The following is a 12,563-nucleotide window of genomic DNA, read 5'->3' as shown; positions in this document are numbered from 1 at the left end:
AGAACTGGACACCACTCCAAATGTGGCCTCACTAGGGTCGAATAGATGGCCAGGATCCCCTCCCTCCACACCTGCTGGCAATGCTCTTCCCAATGCACCACAGGATCCCAGTGGCCCTTTGGTGCCAGCTTATGGTCAACCTGTCACCCACCAAGACTCCCAGGCCCTTCCCAGCAGAGCTGCTCTCCAGTGCTGGTGCTTGGGGTTCTTCTTCCCCAGGCACGCACTTATCTACCATACACTTGGGTGCATGGTATTTCACATCAGCAGGTAGACACATACTCCACAAAGGTGTCTGGCCTCATTTCTAAAAGCTGTCTCTTTTATTTTTGACTTCTGGCATTAACAGCATCATGTGACAGGATTCTACTGTTCACTGACAAGATTATGTGCAAAAATGCTTCGTCTTTGTTTTTGCTCCTTAAAGCTTCATTGCGTTCTTGCTACTTCTGCTACTTTGGAAACAGTGAATAAACATTACTGCCTGCTTACCTTTATATTATTTTCTAGATTTTTTTTATCATGTCATCTTCAGTCATTTTTCAAGGATTCTCTGAACAGGGAAGGTACTCTGTGCTACTTGACATAAGTAGCATTCTTGATGTGAGCATTTCTAGCCTTCCCTGATGTCCATCTGAAAAACACTTTACATTATTTCTTATTTTAAACATTATCAAGTGGCTGACAATTTCATAGAGCTATCTGCCTTAGCAACTACAGGTCTATCCTGAATCCTATTTCTGTAGCTAACAATTATGATTGCAGTTGTCGATATTTTTCATTTTTCTATAAAATTGCATGGTTATTAATTAGAAAAATATGCATATGCCTTACTCCTAGGACATCCTGACAATGGCTAACTATTCATCCTTAAAATGGAATTCCTATGACCTTTTATACACCCAATTTGTCCTCATCAAACAGTGGAACACTAGTTATGAACAAAATAATTGTGGAGTATTTTAAAGAATCACAGAGTGGGTCAGGTTGAAGGGACCACAGTGTATCATCTGGTCCAACCTCCATGCTCAAGCAGGGTTATCCCTGAAACATGACACAGGATTGTGTCTGGACAGTTCTCAAGTATCTCTGGTGAGGCGGACTCCACATCCTCTATGGGCACTCTGTTCAGTAAAGTTCTTCCTCACATGCAGGTGTAACTTTGGGCATCAGTTTCTACCAATTTGCTCTTATCTTGTTGCTCAGCACCACTGAGCAGATCCTGGATCTGCCTTTTTGACACCCTCCCTTTGGATGCTGACAGATGATGAAGTCCCTCTCTGTTGTCTCTTCTTGAGGCTGAACAGGCCAAGTTCTCTCTGCCTTTCCTCATAAGAGAGATGTTCCTGTCCCTTAATCACCTTTGTTGTCCTCTGCTTGACCTGCTCCAGGAGCTCTGTGTCTCCCTGGTACTGAGTAGCTCAGAACTGGGCACAGCACTCCAGATGTGGCCTCACCAGGGCTGTGTAGAGGGGCAGGATCACCTCCCTCCACTCGGTGGCAATGCTTTTCCTAATGCACCCCAGGACACCACTGGCCTCTTGGCTACAAGAGCACGGCTGGCTCATGGACAGCTTCTTGTCCACCAGGACCCCCAGGTCCTTCTCCACAGAGCTGCTTTCCAGCAGCTCAGCCCTCAGCCTGTGCTGGTGCAGGGGGTTGTTCCCCCCCTGGTGCAGGACGCTGCATTTGCTTTTGTTGAATTTCAGAATGTTCCTCTCTGCCCATCTCTCCTATTGGGGTTCTTCTGAAGAGCTGCACAGCACTTTGGGGTACTGGCCACTCATTACAGCTATTTTTTTTTTCTTAATTTCATAAAGATTTATCCCTATTTCATATCTGACTTTCAGAGAAGGTGTCCTAGTGGATTATTTTTGGGCAATTTTCCTAATATTTGTTCTCAGTGAAATCTTCCCTTTAAACATAAAACTTTGATGAGGGTGAGGTGAGAGTGATAGGAGGTTTTAATGTGAATTCTATTTACAAAATCATCTATAGAATGAGTGATTTGAGGGGGAACTAGAAAGGATTTTTCAAAAATGCTTTTGACAGAGAAATTTGAATAAGTTGCACAGATCCCTACAGAATTTCTTATTCACTGACTTTTGATCACCATGAATGAAAGAATCATACTGCTATTTTTGCTATGTACAGCAGAGGACACTCTGGCATTAAATGGAACTGACCAGTGAAGTAAAATTAAGACAGAGCTAAAGAGCAAACATGGATGTATCCATGAGAAAACTGAAATATGAATGGTAATCTAGTAACCAACACCCAAATAGCATTTCTTGGAGTCATATATATTCTGATGCTACCAGGAGAAACTTTTGAGCAACTATGGAAAAAAACCTATTTCTTTCACACCTAAGACTAGAAAGTATGCAGCAACAGTGAAATTTACATGGTAAATCAAATTTAAAAAGGAAGAAAATAAGGAAATTGGTAGAGAACTTTAATAATGTTTGTAAAAATGTTTATGACTCCTTCCTCTGCATCTTCCCAGATTATCAGAACATTTTACAAAAAAGAAAAAATCCGTTGAGATTGGTATTTTTTTTAAATAAATATATTTGAATACCAAGAGATTTATCTTCTGTGTTATGTATAATGTATAATGAACTACACGGCAAAATACAAATTTCACTTTTCCCATAAATTTTTGTAGCACAAATTTTTGTAGTGAAAATTTTAAATTTGTAATAACAAGTATTTACATCAGTAAGCTAATTTAAAAGTTATGCTTTATCCAGTCAGTGAACAGAAATCTGCCACGAGACTTCCTCAAAGCAAAGTGACTCTCCAACAGGAAGCATGCACAATGGAAGGTTCATTTGTTGCAGAGCTTGGAAAACCTCAGCTTTCATTCAGAAACAAGTCATACATTGTTCACCAGCCTTTAAAATTTCACCCACACCCACAGAGGCGGAGCTGTCAACAGATGTCAAGTTTTCACTCGCCCATTCCTGTGTTCAGACTGCAATAGCATCTTCCCCCTGAATTCCTAAGAACAAAGTTCTGTACTGCTTCCCTTCTGTTGGGATAGTCCGCTGTGCTCTCCCGCTCTGGGAGAAAGGAGCCACATGCAAGTGTAAGACAATAACTGTGAATAAATTACTTTTGTAGAGCATGGTACTGGGACACTCTAGGTAGTTCAAAGATGTAATTATAGTCACCAAGAGGTTGTACAGCGCTCTTACTTTGCATGCAGGTTGCAGGGTTTTGGCTTCTTATCCTTACTATTATTCTATGCTTCACTGGATTTTTTAGGAACCCTTATTTCACACTACTACACAGAGCAGTAAAACAATCTGTGTATATACTGGTTTCCTAAACATTGCTCATCAACTATGTGGGATTTCAGTTAAAACCAGCTCTTGCACCAGAAGAGATCAGATCTTTCTCTGTATGAGCCTGGCATTTTCTCATTTTAAACTTTTTTTTGTATCTCTTTCTCAAATAGTCTCACCTGGGAGATGCAATGATATTACAGGAAAAATGAGATTTCTCTAGTTGTGTTTCCTGTCTGAGAGTTTATATTAGTCAGCACACCAATCACTACCTGGATCTCAAAAATACCACATTGGCAGAGCAGTTCTTTTTTAATCTTCCAAGTGTCTGGTCCATCAAATATAACCATTTCTGAAGTTTCATATATAAAAATATTTTTCCATCTTTCACAATGTGTTTGTGCATCTCACAGCCCAGTGCTGTATAAATGTTCCTATTTCCTTACTCCAATAAGAACATGAAAAATGGAGATACACAGAAATAGGATCCTGAAGTATATCTGTAAAGTTACTCTTGACTGAGTGATGATAATTCATCTGAGTAATTTATTCAGAAACACTAAGCCCCATTTTTTAACCTGAATAACAAGAGGATATATCCCTGACAGAAATTAAAAAAAAATACATCCATTTATTTTTAAAAAATTCAAAAACCAGAACCATCCAAAAATGAACATTAAGAAGTCCTGCAGGGGAAGAACAAAAGAAAGCTTAAATGGAAAGAGGAAGCCTTCTGAAGTAGCTTAAAGAAGCTGCCTGCTGGAGCCAAAAACCCCAGGGTGATTAATTGTGCTTTTACATGAGTTCCTGCCACTAGGCACTTCACCTTTTAATGTAATTCATTAAAGACAGGAATTATTTGCTATTTAGGAGATTAACAAAAACCACTCTCTGAGATATGTATATATGATTCAGCAAAGCATGCCCATATATTATGGGGAAAGATAGCTTAAACAATCTGAAAAAAATATGTCCAGCATTTCTATGATTTCTTTGGCCCTCTGTGGAAATGTAAAAATGTTTGTGGGAAGCCTTCCTTTTTCCCTAAGTCAGGCATTCAGCCAGACAGTTATGTACATCCGGCTTCTTCATCATTATGCAATTAAGTGAAGTCATACTATGTAAACATCCACTGTGATTAATATATGGATGCAATCAAGTCCCAGGTTTTTTTGTAGTACAGAGTGCTGTAACCAAGCAGGAAAGCACTCCAGGGTATGTATTAACTCAGGTGTGCAGAAAGGCACAAAACATTAGACTGAGTAATTTTAAACATCTGAACAATATATTAATGGATCATTCATATGTGCCCTAGAGTGCATATAGCTCTTAGTCAGGGCATAAAAGTAAAAAAAAAAAAAAAACACATTCTTGACAATAAGTAATGTTATCTTTCAAGGAAAAGGAAAACACTGCAATATATTGACGTACTATGTAAAGAACCAACTTGAAATTACAAAAAATGCAAATTTAAATTTGACTTTAAATCATAGGGGATGGGCTGATTAACCTTTGTGATCCAGTGGAGGACCTGATGTTCCAGAAACTGTTTAGCTGTAGGAAGCAGACACTATGTTTTTGTTACTGTGTACTCAGCTCATGGTACTGGAGTTGGTTGCTACCAGCATGCTGAGCTCTACTAACACAAGCACAGCCAGAGGGCTGAGGAAAGCACTTATTCACCTTTACTCCACACACATTCAACCACATCTGGAATAGTGCATTCAGTTTTGGCTTTCCCTAGTATTGGAAAAATATTTATAAGCTTGAGTAAGTTCAGCTGAAGGCCACCAAGATGGTCAGATGGTTGGAACACAGAAACCAGGTGGGGAGACCATGGATATTGGGCTCGTATTAACCTAGAGAAGTGAAGGGTTTGGTTCAACCTAATGGCAGCTTTCCAGTACCTACAAGGAGGTAAACTGAGAAAATGGAGTGATTCATGGACATGCATGATGAGAGGCTGACAAACAATGGTGAGAAACTGAAATGGAAGCTCCAACTAGGTAGAACGAAAAAGTTCTTTCACCTCAGGCACAGTCAAGCAATGGAACAGGTTGCCCAAAAAAGTTTTGCATCCTTGAGTATTTTCAAGACTAGACTGAATAAAATTCTTACAACTGTGGTCTGATCATGTGCTGGTACCTGCTTTGAGCAGGAGGATGGTGAAGTAATGCTCCAGGTTTTGTCTGCACACTACACTATTCACATTTGTGAACTTGTACAAGTTCAAGTTCAAGCCTGATGGGCTTCCATCAGTTGGATCCACACAGTGCAATAGGCTGTGCAGCTGCACAACGTTACTGTCCTGTCATGCAGAGCCTAACCACAGGTTAAGTTGAATGTCAGTGTCACCCTTCAGTACAGAGGGTGCTTGTTGTCTTCTGGAGTGTGCTTACCCTCAAACTCCTACTGCTCAGTGAGCAGGCAGAGTAGGATGGAAAAGTCTGCCATTAAAATTGTTACTACACAGCCATCAGCCATATCTTCTACATGTTAGCCATCAGTTATGTTGTCAAAAACATCAATTACTTAGGTAGACATAGTTTTCTTAAATGCACAGGGATCCACATATAAAAGCTATGCATTTTTTCATGCATACTTGCTCTTTTCTCTTCCTTAAACTGAGCATTGCCAGAGTGCTAGTGGCTGTTCCCAATGGAGGTTTATTTGTTCACCCTAAAAATGTATTTTTGAGCCCGGTTTTTGAGGAAAGAACAATGAATGAAGTGAGTTTATGAAGAAAGAAAGATTGTGCAGGCAGTAGGAGCTTAATTTACTCTTGCAACACCTTCAGGAACATGACTCAAGCACAGTAATTTTTCCAGTTATTGTTAATGACATGATACTTGGTCTCTGTGCCATTGTCTTGCCATATCTAACTCAAAACCAAGTCAGAGCTGGTGATGGGTAAGCAGCTGCGTGCAGAAGTCAGCTGTAAATGCAACGGAAAGTCCATGTTTCTTCAGACATCTGTGGTTTATAAAGTGGTGACCAGACACTCTGTCACTGTCTGGTAGTGGTCCAAGGCCACCATATACTTTTTTGCCAGGTGACTCCCATAACCTGTCACATCTGGCACTGCTGCCTAATTAAAGTAAAAGCCCCTAATTTCCATGGAAATGAGATTCTAATTTCTCTTGGCAAATGGGGAGCAGGAGACAGAAAAATTTGGAAGGTGGATAAGATTGCTGTAGCTGAGATCACTGTAGCAATGCTGGGAAAATGTGGCTGCCCACAGCCATCGCCTGGTGTTTCACCTCTTTCAGCTATCACATACCTACAACTGTGAGCTGTGTCACATACCTACAACTTTATGTCCCCAAAAAGCATAATTTTCAAATGAACATGTTTGAGAGGTGTTTGCTGTTGTCCTAGAAAGGAGAATCTGATCTTTTCCTGTGCAGTCCTCCAGCACTCAGAGTGGCCATTTGCTTTGCTTTTGTTTTGAATTGAACTGGGCACAGTGCAAGGAGAGGGAGGCTCATGGCCTTCCCAGTTCTTTGGTGTCCTCAGAGTACTGTAAGGAGGGCAGGTCTGACTCAATTGCATCTCTACTGCCTGTGAGCATAGGACTTATGTCTGCATAAGGCGCTTCCACAAGTTCAAGGTTCCCACCTGAGGAGCCAGATGGTATCACCCCAGAGCTTTTCTGAGTGCACATCAATGTTTACAGTGTATGAACCATCAGGGCATCAATGAAAAACCAATGATGTAGCCAGACAGCACAGACACAGACATGGCAAAATGTCTGATATGTTATAGCATCACTTCCTTTCACTGAGAGGCCACACCTGCTAGCTCTATGTCCCTAAATGAAGCACAGATTTAATGCACGTATTTTTATTGTCTACGTCTTTTTGTCTGGGGTTATGGTATGCAGAGCTTTGGAATTACCAAGACCTATAGTGTTGCAAGTGCAATCAAATGCATTTTTCCAAGTTGCAGTGTTAATGTAACTACTGGTATTTTTCTTGGAAACTAGGTGTCACTAGTGGTTTAGAAATAGCAGATACAGTTTCATTCCTATGTGCTTATTTTTCCTGCAACTCATTTATAACTTCTCAGCCTCTCCCTGTGCACATCCAAAAGAGCATGGAGCTGCCTTCTCTGAACAGAAGAGTGAAATTAGATTCTTCTGTAGCCTTCTTCTCATCAAGGCAAAGAAAGATAGGTCCTTTGTCTCTGTATCTCATCTTAATCATCTGGTGTACCTCTGTGAAACTCACACAGATTTTTTCCTTTTCTCTTGGTGCTGTGGGACCCAGAGCCAGACAGATCCAGGAATGATCTCACATGTGCCAGGCAGAGGGCCTGGGTTCATTAATACTGCCGAGTATGGGATGCTCTTCCATCCTCACTGTTCCTGCCTGTTCCCCTGTTCTGCCTCTAGGACTCACAAAGTCCTGTCCTGCAGAGCTTCTCCTCAGCCAGTGCTCCACAGCACCACAAGTCTGCAGCACCTGCATTGCAGAGTTCCAGCATTTCTGGCATCAAATGGCTGCCCTACCCACCAGTGCACGGAGTGCTTTTCCCCACCTTGCCATCCAGCCACCAGTGTGCTGTTAACTGCAAACTTGCTGGGGGTATGTGCTGTCTCCTTGCCCAGGTCATTCACAGGCATTAACCATTTTGATCCATTCAGATACCTCCAGTGGAGCACAGAAACTGAACATCAGTCAAATTCAACATCAGTTGAATTTTGTACCACAAAATTCCATTTTTAACTCCCCGGTAGCCAGCTTCTCTAGTCCTAGACCTCACTGATTCCCTCAAAAGATACTGTGGGATGCTGTCTGCTAGGTCTTCATGCTCCTGGATGCATTTTCCAGGAGTATTTGCTCCCTAAATTTCCTGGAGCCTGAGGTTAGTCTGACTAGCTGGTAGCCCATGGTTTCCTCATTCTTACCAGTCTTGAAGGGACACTAGTCCCTATCCTCTCTATGGTAATCCCAGCCAAGATATCATCAAATATCACATGTTAAACCACTACTATGAGTAAGGAATCCAGCAGAGGCACTTCAAGTGCTTGATACATCCAGAAGCTGTATTAAAGAATTGCATCTAAATTCCATAAATTTCCTGAATTCTTGCACCCTACTGTGTTGACCTTACAGTGGATACCCCAAAATAACAGTATTCTGCAGTGCTGAAAATAAAAAGTGTGGTATAATACATTCTTATTTTCAAGACGGGTTATCAAAGATTGCTTGAAAACCAGAGTGGAAGAAATCCATGACCTGCACAGTCCTTTTAAGTAAGGAGCTTTCTATGTCATCATTATGTTCTAGAATTCCTTCACTAAGTTTCCCTGTATAGGCAGAAATTATTTTTTTAACACTCCTCAAATAAAATGTACAGACTCAATAAAATGTTCATATCAATGCTATGGCATGTAGAATTCTTCTGTATGATCAGGGGATGGGTGCACATGCATGATTCAGACTGTAAAGACACATACAAGCTGTTTTTCTTTGCAGAAAGGAACTCCACTGCTTTGGAATGCCTGAAGTAAACTTCTGTACCTCACAAAAACTTCTGCTATCACCCAGCCATAGTAATACACTGTGGCTCAGGCAGAAAATGGCAGAAGGATGTCCCCCAAGGGAAACTTTATATCAGTGATGTAAATTTAGCAATTTAGCAGTTCCTGACATTTTCAGCTTGCATGTAATGATGGTACAGATCATCAGCATTCAGAACTAATCACCATCCTGTGTCTGTTCAGAGCTGAGAAAAAAAAAAACCAAACATATATAAATAATGTAGAAGCAATTCCTTATTGTATAGCTCTTGGATACTGCCTGGTATGTTCAATCAGACCTATTTAGTTGTGATCAAAGTCACTGTTGTTTCATGCATAAATGAATGAAACAACCCAGCTGTGACCTAGGAATCGCTCAAAGCATTTTAAGAAAGAAGGATGATCAGTTGTGTGTTTGAACACATTCCTCATGGCACGGGTAGATGAGATATCCGCAAATAAATATATCCTTATGACATGAAACAATATTTTAGAGTGATATTGTTTTCAAAACACAAAAATTAATGACATAAATAAAATAATTTCTTCATGTTGTTACAGATATTGTTCTGTTTGTAGACAACAGACTGTACTTTCAGCATATCTTCCCACGCTGTATATTCCATAAAGCTGAAGTTGTCTGGGCATCATGAGTATGAAAAGCAGTCAGAAGAACTTGGCAGGACAGGGAGGTATTGGTTGCCAGAACTGCCTTAAGTACTGCTTTTATAAGGAAGGAGCTGGAGTTCTCTCAGTTCCATTGGTCTCGTAAGGTACCAGGACTATGCCAACAGACTTCATATGAAATCATCAAGAAATTTTGCTCACCCCAAGAAGCCAATGATTACTTCCAATTAGTATATGATTTGTACTGAAAATTGCCTGAAACCCTCCCAAAGACTACAAACTTGTGCTTTGTTTGTTTTTAATCTGAAGTTTGTTGTGTGCACAGCTAACCACACACCATAGACAACTGTCCTGAGTTAACTTCTGCTATACCTGTATGGCAAGAACCTCATTTCACCGCAGGCATTCCTCCCAGGATTCACTGCATGGCTGCCAAATTGCCAATGCTTTGATGTGTCTGTCTTTGCTTCAGCTACCATGGCATTTATGCCTTGCAATTCTCCACCTGTCTTTAAGTCTCAAGACTTAAAAGGGCCAGCTAAAAATTCTTAGCGGTCATTTCCCATTCAGCATGAAAAATAGCAGAAAATCCCTCCTGCCCTCTCTATCCTCAAACTTTGACCTTATAGAGCAGAAAGACCAATTTGCAGCTTTGACTGGGAATCACTCAAGTGCTGAAACATGACTTGAAGGTCTGTTTTCACCCTAACACACAGAATTAGATAACAGTCGAAAAAGGATGGAAATTTTACAGATCTGTGTGATGTTCAGATGCATAGCCAAATTATTTCAGTCTTAGTATGCTTTGAGGGTTGGTAAAAAAATGAAGAGGGTATTTTGCCACAAATATCTTGTATCATGATTGTGACACTGTAAGTAAGATTTTGATCCATTCCCAGCATGGCAAGGCCAGACTGTGTTCTCTGGTCCTTTTTACTCCCTTTTTTATACCTTTAAACTCATGATCTGAGTTTCTTGTCTTAAGCAAAGTTGATTCTCATCTTTCTTACTCTGATACCAATATATACCATCAGTGACCTCAGGAGAGCACCATCAGTGTAAAGCAGTCCTACAGCCATGTTTGGAGTTCACCTCCACTTTGCATGGCCCAGGCCTCTCCCACTGCTATCAGTGTGCAGCCACTGGTGAGCTTAAATGCATATCCTTGCCCGCTGGATTTAAGGTAAAAGTGAATTCAACCATTGTTGCTGGAGCTTTCCCTACACTCAAGGTTATTATTCTGATCTCTGTGTAGATGGACGCCTGGTGCTGTGAACACTGCAGCACAATAAACTGCACATTCAGGTACTCTGGGTCCTGTCTTGGCTTTTGCTGGTGGCAGTACTTGCCAAGGGAGTAGAACCCATCTTTTCAAAAAGGCCCTAATTGATTTGAGTGGCTGTATTTTCTATTTTGCTATTGCATTGTGCATAATGTAAGAAAGACTTTCCAGAGGTTCAAATTACATACAACTAACATCCACTGGTTTTTTGCATTTACCTTTGTTTGTGATAGTAAGCAAATATCAGTTTAAAATATATTTGCTGGTAGCCTTAGTATTACAGTATATATGTTGTTACTGTAAAATTGCTAGCAATGTATTTCTTCCAGTCTGCTATACAAAGATCCACTTAGTTTCATATTTTCTATTTGGACTGTAAAATTTATCAGATGGAGTACAAGAAACCAGAAGAAACAACAGTCAACATGCCACTAAATGTATCAGTGCCACAGAACAGATTTTAAATGTCAGCTTTGAAATTAAAACTGACATAAAGGTATCTGCCAGTGAAACAATTTCTGGGGAAAAAAGTAGGGTGTGAAACAAACAAAAAAAAGTTGCACAGAACTGGTATCATCTTAAAAATGAAAAGAACAAGAGCAAAATACAAGCCAGGCAAAACAAGATTATTGTTTTGCAATTGTTTTCCCAGCTGATAAGAATAAAATCTGCTTTCCTGTTAGGCTTTCAACAGTCTCCAGAATACATATTCCTATTTTTACTCTTATTTTTTAACATATGTTTTGTGGGGTTTTTGTGTGTGTGTGTGTGTGTGTGTGTGTGTGTGTGGTAAATGAGATGTTCTGATGATACATCTCAGCTAAATGCTTTCTATGCTACCAAGTGTTACCCAGATAGAACCTCTGACTGCAGCTCCCATATATCATTTGCTAAGTTAGATGTAGCCACTGGATTTTATTTTCATTAAGGGGTGTTGGATGGAAAGTTGATGGCTATAGCAGGACTGATTGGTATTTAACTTTGTTCCGCAAATACTGATTTGTAGGTTTTGCTTACAATTAGTCTCCAAAAGGTAGACGAGTGAAAGGTAAAAGCCTAATTTGAAGGCTGCATGATAAGGTTATCAGTTTATTCTTCCAAAAGGAACCACCCAGATACCATAAAGCTGCAGTGAGATAGCCATGTTAGCAGAGATCGTGACCAGTAAATAGTGAAGTTCCTTTTCTGCCATGAGCACCACCTGTCAGTGGACTTGGTGGCAAGTGACTGCTGAAAAGAACAGCAAAAATGTGATTTTTTTTTTTAATGTTTATGGTTTGGGCTAAGTGCAAATATAAAGCTAAACCTTTTTTAATCTTTCCATCAACCATGGGGCAACAAACCAGACCTTCCTTCTGCCTAGCAGTGCAGTGAGGTTGTTGTGGTTCAGGATCAGAGGACCAGGTGTACTGGGTGGGCATTGGGAGAGCACCTCAGATCCCGCCCTGCAGCTTCCAAACTTACACACTTGCCTCAGGAGATAGCTTTGCTCTTGCCAGAGGCAGATTCTCCCTGGCAGGAAGATGGCCTCCTTAGACAGAACTGTGTGAAATCACTTTTCTTTCCCTTCTCTATCCAAGTGATTCACATGGTGCAGTTGGCTACAGCGTGGTATTTGCTCTTTGTTACAGAGAGAGCCTTCTCCTCCACCACTTCTCCAACCATTTTGTTCAAGTCTATTTCTTTCTCTCCCCAGCACAAGCTTCACTGCTCAGTTCACTCTGGTCTGGATAAAAGGTTTACCAGGAATTTTAATGTGAAATGACTTCCAGAAGAAGAGCCATGTGCTGCATGCCAAGAGAACAATTAAGGAATCACTGTTAGACTGTAGCCGAGTTCG

Source organism: Ammospiza caudacuta, chromosome 1, assembly GCF_027887145.1.
Source record: "Ammospiza caudacuta isolate bAmmCau1 chromosome 1, bAmmCau1.pri, whole genome shotgun sequence".
Classification (NCBI taxonomy): domain Eukaryota; kingdom Metazoa; phylum Chordata; class Aves; order Passeriformes; family Passerellidae; genus Ammospiza; species Ammospiza caudacuta.
This window is presented reverse-complemented; position numbering follows the sequence as displayed.